The sequence below is a fragment of the Schistocerca piceifrons genome, chromosome 8, assembly GCF_021461385.2.
Source record: "Schistocerca piceifrons isolate TAMUIC-IGC-003096 chromosome 8, iqSchPice1.1, whole genome shotgun sequence".
Taxonomy (NCBI): domain Eukaryota; kingdom Metazoa; phylum Arthropoda; class Insecta; order Orthoptera; family Acrididae; genus Schistocerca; species Schistocerca piceifrons.
The window spans coordinates 226,291,151-226,302,166 of NC_060145.1; positions in this window are offsets into that span (position 1 = coordinate 226,291,151).

An 11,016-nucleotide genomic window follows, 5' to 3' on the forward strand; every position below is an offset into this window, starting at 1 on the left:
GATGCAAACATTGAAAAAATCGGTAAACTTGTTCGAGAAGATCGCCGTTTAACAATCAGAGCAGTGTCTGAGTTAACAGGAGTTGACAAGGAAAGTGTTAGGCAGATTCTTCATGAAAGTTTCAACATGAACAAAGTGTGTTCAAAAATGATTCCAAAGTGTCTCACAATTGAACAGAAGGAACGCCGAAGAACGATTTGTTCTGACATCCTGGAAAACATTGAAAGTAATCCCACCTTCTTACATAATGTTATTACTTGCGATGAATCGTGGTTTTTTACTTACGATCCCGAAACTAAACGCCAATCGATGCATTGGAAAACTCCTGGTTCTCCACGACAAAAAAAAGCACAAATGTCAAAATCGAAATTCAAGGCAATGATGATTGTTTTTTTGACATCAAAGGGATTGTGCACATTGATTGGGTACCAGAGGGACAAACAGTGAATCAGCATTACTACATTAGCGTCCTGGCTACCCTACGTGAGCGAGTACGGAGAAAACGGAAAGATTTGTGGAGAAAAAAGTCATGGATCCTTCACCAAGACAATGCCCCAGCTCACAGTGCGTTGTCAGTGAAGACGTTTTTGGCAAAACACAACATTCCCATCTTAGATCATCCACCCTACTCACCTGATTTGGCCCCCTGTGACTTTTTTCTTTTCCCTAAAGTCAAGTCAGCTTTGAAAGGAGCTAGATTTGAGACTGTTGAAGCAGTAAAAGAAAAAGCGACGGAAGTAATGTATGGACTTACCGAAGATGATCTGCAGCATTGCTATGAACAGTGGAAAATTCGTATGGAGCGGTGTAGAGACCGAGGAGGAGAGTACATTGATGGAGATGACATGAAATTGTAAATCATTGTAAATAAATGTTTTTTCCAGCATCAGTCCGGTTTTTTTCCAGCCGCACCTCGTAGTGTAATTACAATAATGATTATGGACTTCTTATAAGGTTAACAATTATTTGTATTTTATTTACAAAATGTTATCTTTCAAAGATGATTTTGCGCAAGTGGATCGATACATGACAGTATTTTCTTTGCTACATGTTGTCAGAGGCAAATCTTTGTCTTTGAGAAGTCTGCTTTACTGGTCTGAAGTGTGAGGATGGTGTGTTATACTGTTTTTTATTGTGAAGTGAAATGACTGAAACTATAAGCGTTAATCACCATCAGTGAATATATGATTTAATAGAGGTAACCCAGACATCCTTGAGACCAGCATAAAGATTTATACCTAAGAATCGATAATAAACAATCAACTTACAACAAAGACGAGGAATAAAAGATGAGTATTGTTATTAAAATTGGTTATTCAAATTCTACTGTTGTTATCTTTGATTGCAGTTTGTCACTATCTCAGTGTGGCAAGTGCTGTGAAAATGTAACCTGCTGCTCAAATTAGTAACTTACTTCAAAATTAATAAGTCAACTTTTGGCAACTAGAGGGTGGTGATGGACAGAATATGTTGGCATCATCCGGATTGTCTGAAAGTGAAATATGAATACTGTGTTCGATTATTTTTCTTATTGTAGATTGAAAGTACATGAATTGCGAAAATTTTATACAAGTAATCTACGAAGTAAGAATCACTGTGACAAGACAGTAACAATAGCAGCAAAAAGAGTTCGAAAACAAGAAGAAGAAGAAGAAAATTATGAAAAACAAAAAGTGAGGTGAACAATTAACAATGTCAACATCCAAAAACAAAGTTAAGTACTGGATGTATTTTCTTTATTTTTCCCTTTTTCTGGTGAAGTGTTTCTTGGAATAATCATTGACAATGATAGTCATTGAACAGGAGTCTAAGGTAATGGAGGGAAATAAGACATGGGAGCAATGACTGTCATTGAACAGGAGTCTATGGTAACGGATGGAAATAAGACATGGGAAACTTAAGTAGTGTTGTGAAATAAGAACTGGAATACTCCATTGATGAAGCAGTAGTGTGGAAAAAGACACAGAGGATTAATGTACATTTTTAAAAAAGATGGTAATATTGATATAAATACCATGCTGGCATTGCTAATAAAAGTGACTAATCAAAAGCTTAAAGGTAATAAGCAGCAGTTTGTAAAAATTTATGAGCAATTTGAAAATCATGAACAAGGAAGTAAACATCAGTTTAAAGAATTCAGCCATTAAATAGGAGCATTATTTGCTGATATGGGTAAAAATACAGCTAAACTAAAGGATATCAATGAAAAAATTAGGGGTTGGATGGTCGATTAGAGATTGTTGAGCCCAACATGTAAGAAATTGAACTTAAATTTAATACTGAAATCAAAAACGTCAAAGATGAGGTCGCTGAAGTTAGAAAAACAATTTCTTTCGAAAAAGTGCATGACGATATAACTCCTGTGGAAAAAATGTAAATAGTCGAATTTAGATGTGGGTAAGTAATGTTGACACCAAACTGAAATTTTTTGATGGCACAACATATACAGATTTTGAGAAAGAATATTTAGATAAATGTTGATCAGAGACTAAAAAAGATAGAATTAAAAAAATGAACTTCTCAGTGGACCTAATTACAGTGAAAGTCATCTTAGCATGAAACAGTTTTGCAAAAATCCACTTAAAAATTAGTACATTTGAGCAAACCTTTTCATAAACTCACCTGGACTGATGTTTTAAAAAGGTTACAAGCTGAGGTATAGTGGGACGTAGCCTATTTTCCAGGTGACAATAGACCTGTTTTTGAAATGTGTGTATCAAGAAGATGAGAGTTCTGAAAAACAGGAAAATACAACTATAGTAGATACACATGTTTGGAAAGAAGTAGAAAACAAAATTGGCACTGTAATAATCCCAACATGAAGGAACATAGTGACCACAATGATGGTAACAATTATCATCAGAAGGAACATAATGGAGTAAACGGTAATAATTTTCATTCCAAATAGCAATATGGTAATAGCTGCAACAAAAACGTTTTGTAGAACCAAAATGCTTTCGACCATACATAGAGAACTATGTATTTACAGTTTTTCATAAAATTTTGGGCTAACAACCTAAATGTGGTAACTTCCTTTTTGCATGTATGACGTTACATTTCAAGTTATATTTTTTATCATCTTTGATAAGAAGTAATTAGTTTTTTATAGTGTCATTTGCCAATGTTTAGAGTAATGTTTTAACTAGCTAATCATTTGAAAAGTTGAAGATTTAAATATAAGTCTCAGTCTATTCCTGAACATTTATTCAGTTCTTGTTTGTAGAATATAATGAATTAGTACTTGTGCCATTTCCATGTTATTTTTGGTCATGATGTTTGAGTGAAAAGACGCTGGAATCGGAAGTGACCATTAGAATACTTATTTTTGCTATCTACAATTGTTTGTCACCCAATGAAACTTGTTTTGGGAGGGTGTGTGGAAAGTAACACACCATTTCTCACAAAATAATTGCAATTTCTTTTTTCTGTATGTAATTTACTTGTATGTAGTAGGATAGATTTTATGCTTAATATTATTTTTTGTGTATGTATTGAACTTTCAGGTTACCCCGTTCAATCAGTAAACTTTATCTAGACATGAAAGAAGAATGTAAATATAACAGCGACAAATAGTTAAGGAACAGCACTTTAAAGCAAATTTCAGTGTTGTTGACATTTTTTGCATAATCTATGGAAAATATATTTTATATAAATAACTAAATATTCGAGTTTTCAAGAAAGCACGTAAGAAAGAGCTAGTTGTCTCATTCTGTAACATAATTTGAGATATCTGAAAAGTAATTTTTCATATCCTATTGTAATCTATTATGTAACATGTAAACTAACAAATGTAAAAAGTTTGTAACACTCGGAGACTAAATGACAAAAGAGTGATAAAATTGATAACCTTGCACATGAAATGTAAGTAGGGGGTGTGTTGGCTTTGGTGGGTACACCACGTGGTGACTGGTGTCTTTCCAAGCTGGGTTTAACCATTCTTAACTTCTGGTAGACTCAGAGTCTTTCCTGTCAGGGTTCTGTTTCCACTGCGTTCTTCAATTTGTTTTACTCTTTTCAATCTGGGGTGTATCCTATTTTATGTCACCACAACTTCTGTGAGGTGGTAGACGGATCTGCACTTCATGCACTGGCCATTTTGTACATAAAAAATTATTGCGAAGAAGGGCCAGAAATAATTTTTGTGGTTGCTAATTTTTTTATGCTGAGCGTTAAATGTTCTGTACGAAAGTTAAATTTGGAAGTAAGAAGGTCCTGGTACCCTTTCTAGATGATAAATTACAGACAACTGTGGAGTTTGGTAAAATGAATATGCACTGAGTAACAACACCGAAGAAAGTAAAGTGAAGTTAGCTTCAGTGAAAGCCTGACATACCTGACGATGATGTAAGGCTCTATAGAGGATGTGTAGGTATTAGTGAAAAATGTAAAGTGTAAAAGACATTGTAAAATGTTATTACCAAAACATTTCATTAGTGTTCTGAGCAAAAGCTGTAAGCTCCTAACTAAGTTCATTAGTTTTTTTCCATGGTCCACAGTATTTTGCTCTATTTTCTTTAGAGCACTTCAAATAACTCTGTGTGTTCTAACATGGTTCATTTTGGTCATATAGCATTACCAATCAATGATATTTCAATTACTGAGGACAGATTTACAAGCACTGGTACATAAGGAAGTGTAAAAGAAATTTTTTGGGTAGTGCTTATTAACAGACAAAATGCTTACAGACATTTTCATGAAATACAAGTTATAATGTCATGCCAATGTGATAAAATCACTGTTATATCTAACATCTTCTCCATATCCCATACATGTTACATGATATTTGCTAAAAGTTTGAGAGCTACACAATAGGTAAAAGATCAGACTTTCAAACTGCTTTGAAATTTAGTGAGAAAAGAACTTTTTAAAGCGAAATTTTGCTATGGCCTCTCTTGAATGAAGTAATGACACTAAGGTACTCAAATTTTTCTATTTCATGTAATGAGGAATATATGGACATTGATTTTGTAAGTAGGCTGTTTAGGTTTTTTTATTGGTAACGCCACCTCTGTATGAAAATCACTGGCTGTGCTGTGTGCAGTCTGTGGCTGCTTTGCATTGTTGTAATACTCGCCATTGTAGTGTTAGGCAGCTGGCTGTGAACAGCGCGTAGCGTTGCGCAGTTGGAGGTGAGCCGCCAGCAGTGGTGGATGTGGGGAGAGAGATGGCGGAGATTTGTAATTTGTCATGAACTGCTATATTTATATATGATGATATCAAGGTAAATACATTGTTTGTTCTCTACTAATATCTTTCATTTGCTAACTATCCCTATCAGTAGTTAGTGCCTTCCATAGTTTGAATCTTTTATTTAGCTGGCAGTAGTGGCGCTCGCTGTATTGCAGTAGCTTGAGTAGCGAAGATTTTTGTGAGGTAAGTGATTTGTGAAAGGTATAGGTTAATGTTAGTCAGGGCCCATTCTTTCGTAGGGATTTTTTGAAAGTCAGATTGCGTTGCGCTAAAAACATTGTGTGTCAGTTTAAGCACAGTCATGTAGAATTGTTCTAAGGGGACGTTTCATATGTCGACCCTTAGCCTAGGATACCTCACTGGAACCTTCTGATTTTTTCTTGTAGTTTGTGTAATTAGTGTAGCTATTGTTTATTGCTAGCGCGTAATTATAGAGAGAATTTCCTTTGTAGTTGTAGTTTTTCATTGTTGTACAGTAAAACAGTTGTGGCATGCATGTAGATTTGCACCAAGTATTTCGCAGCTGCGCTGGCAATTAAGTAGACATTATTTCCATTGCTATGTTATTTTATTTTGCTCTTCAAATTGCGCTTTTCTGTGTTATTGTGTGAAATACTGTGACAATAATGGCGTGTGAAAAACGTAATACTAGGCTCCAAAGTAAACTGAGAAATGACAGTGAAGACGAAAGCAGTGTGTTAGCGCAGCAGAGTAATGAATTAACTAATGTTCAAAGTAGTAATTTGGTAATTGCGCATAGGGAAATGGAGCGGGCGGCAAACAATGGTGTAGACAGTGAAACAGGTAGTGAACAGGGAAGCGTTATCGATCGATTGGTCGGCAACAGCTCGCCTCAGGAATCGGGAATGACAGAACACAATATTGCAAATACTGCAGACTCAGGTTTTGGGTTCCCACCGTTTTCTCAAATGAGTCAAGACACATTTTCCACTTGTCAAAATGTGAATGTTGCCGGTGCAACTTCACTGCCGAAAAGCACTGAGGGACATGTTTCAGACACCAGTGCATTGTTATTACAATTAATGCAACAAATGGGACAAAAGCTTGAAAAGTTAGACACAATGGAACAACATCAGAGACAAACACAGCAACAGTTAGACACAATGGAACAAAATCAGAGACAAACACAGCAAAAGCTTCAAAAGTTAGACACAATGAAACAAAATCAGAGACAAACACAGCAAAAGCTTCAAAAGTTAGACACAGTGGAACAAAATCTTAAAAAGTTAGACTCATTGGAACAAACACTTGAACAAACACGTGAAGATTTAACTACTGAGTTACATAACATTGAATCGAAATGTCAAAAAGTCTGTAATGACGTAAAAACACAAATTTGTGAGCATTTTCAACCTATTTTTTCGCGGCATGAAAATGCATTACAGAATCACGAAGCAGCCATAAAAGAACTGCAAATTATTGTTCATGAAAATCATGAGACCTTGCAAGCTAAATTTGACTCAGTTGCATCTACCGATTCGGTTACGCAACTTGCAAAAACTCAGGAAAACTTTAAGGACACAGTAGATACTCTGAAACTTGGTTCAGAAAAACACACTGAAGAAATAAGGACACTATCGGAGAAAGTAGCCGAACTTTCGGATCCGGTCACTAACTTATCTACAAAGGTAGGTGATGATCTGAATGACACAAGACCCGTAGCCTTCACTGACACAGACGAGTATGAACAAATAAGAAAATTCAAACAAAGTCAGAATCAAATTAATACACAACACCAAAGAGAAATCCGGGAAGTACAAGATCAGCTGACACAGGTAATACAAGAATTACGTATTTCAGAGGACACTGGCGCTCCAACATGGGAAGAGGGACTTAGAAACACGGAAAAGCCGCAAAATAATAACACAGGGCATTTCGGAAGTTATGAAAGAAATTGGCAATGTGCACCGAATTTTGAGATGGAACGGCCGACACAACCTAACAATGACCGATATGCGACTCGCCGACATGATGATTTTGACTATAAGCTGTTCATTACTACACGTAAATTCAAAACATTTAAGAATTCTGGCAACGACATTCATCCACAAGCATGGCTCCATCAATTCTCTCATTGTTTTCCTCCCAACTGGTCGTTGGAACACAGATTAGATTTTATGTGTGGCTACTTAGAGAATGAACCAGCTGTAAGAATGCGATCGGTCATTCACGATTGCCACAGTGAAGGAGAATTTTACCATGCCTTCCTCTCAGCATATTGGTCTCAAGCCACACAAGACCGAATAAAACATGGTATCAAAATGATGAAACATTTCGAACAATCTGAATTCTCCAGTCTTGTGAAATATTTTGAAGACATGTTGCACAAGAATCAGTACCTGTCAAACCCATACAGCCCCTCTGAACTCGTCCGCATTTGCTTAATCAAATTACCTGAACATTTACGGCATATTATTTTAGCAGGACGTTACAAAGACGACATTGAAGCTTTTCAGGGACTGTTACAAGAACTAGAAATTGACACTGATAATCGCGGAACGCGAAAACAAGGACACAACAATTACAGGTCACATCCGTCACAATTCCGTGACGACAGAAACAATAACCGGACACGACTGGTCTATTCTTACAACGCAAATCGTGACCAAAATAGACACCACCCGTACGACAACCGTTGGCAGAGTAGTAATAATTACAGGGAAAGATCACCTCTCCGCGGTAGTGACTATCACAGAGACAATAATAGAAACAGACAATATGACAACCAGAACTATTATTATCACGGGAGACAGAATAACTTCAGACGCAACAGTTCAGCGTGCAGTTACGATTCGGGGAGAAATTCTCCACCACGTGACCGACAAGAAAGAAACTATGGAATCTACCGACATGACGACAGACGATATGATCGTAACGACAGACCTGAATTGCATCAGAACTGGCGGGATTTAAACAGAGCAGAGCCTTCTCGGCAAGGTGAATTTGTAGAAGTTAGGTCTCCTAATCCCAATAACGACGCGCGCCAACAAAGAGACAGACAATGACTCACGCCGCGGGCACCCACGTGCGCCGGCTGGCTCAGAGAAAAATAACATTGACGCTAACCTTGTGAAAAATTACCGACGTATACTGCATGATAATTGCGTTCAAGTTGAAATTCTGCGTACTAGGAAGAGTAAGTAACGACTATCAGGCTTACATACTTAGGACACATACTGGTACTGCTAATGAGATTTTAATGCAACATTTTGGTTTACTTGAAAATACATTCTGGGTTTAATGTACTTTCTGTGAGATACCAGACGACACAGTGGTTAGTTTAAGTGACAACTACACGGTTTTATCACGACGCTTCTAATGAGTGACAATTTACAATGTTGCTTTTGAAGTGTTTCTGTTTTATTTCTGCACAGTTTTTCTGTTTTATTCTGCAAAGTAATACATGTTTTAGTAGTAACTTTTGTGATATAGCTACAATGAGATTGCCTTTTCCGTAGCACAACAATACGTTACAGCACAGTACTTTCTTCATCATGGCAATAAGCGTAATAACTAAGATATCTATACATAAAGCATTTCACTTTTGTTTATCATGAGGTAAGTACATTGACTTCTGCAGAACTTAGCTTTCGGAGGACGATAAGTACGACACTTCCACAGAATTATCTTACAGCAAGACGCACATTTAGCGCTACAGGACACGCATTTGAGTGATTAATTTTGTACTTAAAACATTTATTTTTAAAGATATTTGAAGTACAATGATACAAAGGTTTTCAGTGATACATTTCATTTCATTGCTGTAATCTGTAACACCTGAGGGTATAATTACATTAATCCTCAGGGGGGTGTACGCCTACTTTGTGTACCATGTGTGTGGCAACCACAAGGAACCCTATCTAATATGGTATTTGCTTATACAACTTTACACTTCGGTACCATATTTCTCTAACACAGAATTACACAGCTATCTGATCATTTAACTGAGAGATAAACATTTTTTTTATTACATCAGTAACAGATGTTTACGCAATTACACAGTTGGATAACTTCACACTTATGAAATTGTATTTTGCCTGTACTGTGTGAACTGTTCATATTTTTTCGGACCCATTGTGATACTATGAGAGCTTTCAATGATATATTTTGTAAGGGAGCATGATTTTAAAGTACGTTTGAGGCAGATGACACTTTTGACATGAGCAGAGAATTTTTTTAATTATTGGAGGAAGCTATGACGATTTTGAGATTTGACTGAGGTGTTATGATGTTATTTTTACGATGACGATGTGTATTATGCTGCTGAGGTATGTTTATGATTAATAGGCTGAGGCTATATGAGTTATTTGATTATGCTTCATATTTAAAATGACGAAATATTGACGAGTGTCGATGGATACGTATATGTGTAATAAGGTAAGGAGTAATGAATAGTGATTAGGGACTCTGACTTATGGAAAAGGATGTTGGAAACCAAGAATCATACTTTAGAATTATGAAATGTGTGTACATGTGTGAATCATGTGTGAATGTATCACAATGCCACTGAAAATTTTTTTGGACACTGTTATATTCATAGGATTTTCTTTCTACAGATTTGCAACGCTAATTCTTGACCTGTGAAATATTTTTATGTGAGACTGTCACTGTAGCGGAAACTGCTGTCGTAAATATTTCCGTAAGAAAATTAAGTGACCACCTGCACGTAATGCGTTGTGGGCACGCAGCTGTGTCTAACACCTGGAGAACAAGCCATTAGGGTGTGCCTTTCTGGAAGCACAGGTAGAAAAAAAAAAAAAGAAAAAGGCAGGCCTTTATCCTCGCCATTAACATTCCTTTAGAGAAAATATTGCAAATGCGACACCCTCATTACTTCCATTAACCTTGCTATTGACATTCCTTTGTAGAAAGCATCGCAAATATTACACGCTCATTACCTGAAAACATATGATTACTCGTACTTTGTGCTAATTACTGAAATGCTTATGAATTGATGGGAAATATTCGTACATCTGCACACCTGATTATGACAAGTGTCTTTCTATGAGAGTTGAGAGCTACTGACTTACGAAATGCCACATGACTATTGAATGATATTTTTATGCTTTGGTTTGCGTAATTGCTTATTTCATTTGACATCTGTTTTCCAGCTGTGTTGCAGCATTGCTTTTATAAAATGAAATGCCTTTGTTAATGTGAACACTTTCTGTCAACAGATCTATTAAATAATTATTTTATGATCCACATTCTTTAAAAAAGGAGCACTTGGAAAGGAAAGAACAATAAGAAGGAACTAGTAACGGTAACACATAATTTTCTTTTCAAGTACATGGTAATATTTTTTTTACAATAAGTTGTTTTGGTGCACCACATTAATTACTTAGACATTAAGATGTGATTATACATTTCCCTTATCTGCATTGTTATCTTTAGTGTACTATTTTTTCTGCTTGAGCTATGTCATGTTTAGATATAAGCTGCTGTTTGCGAGGCATAGTGCCACTGAACTTTAGTTTGTGTTACTCTGCTAAGCCAGATTTATTTTTTTGTGTGCTGCGCATTGCCTCATATTGGTTGTAATGTTGAATTGCTTGGTAATTTAGATTTACTGTAGCTTGCTTTGCGATTTTCCATTTTTTTCATTGCTGTTTATATTAATTGTTTTATGTGCTGCTGCATTGCCTCGTCCCTTAGTTTAGCATCTGAGCTCAGTAGATTTAAGTTAGCTTAAGAGGGGTAGACTATATAAGAAACTGACTATGGAGAGTAGGTAAAGAATGCGTTGCGAAGTTATATGAAACAGACTTGGACCAAAATGAGTATTGTGCATTGAGAAATAATTAT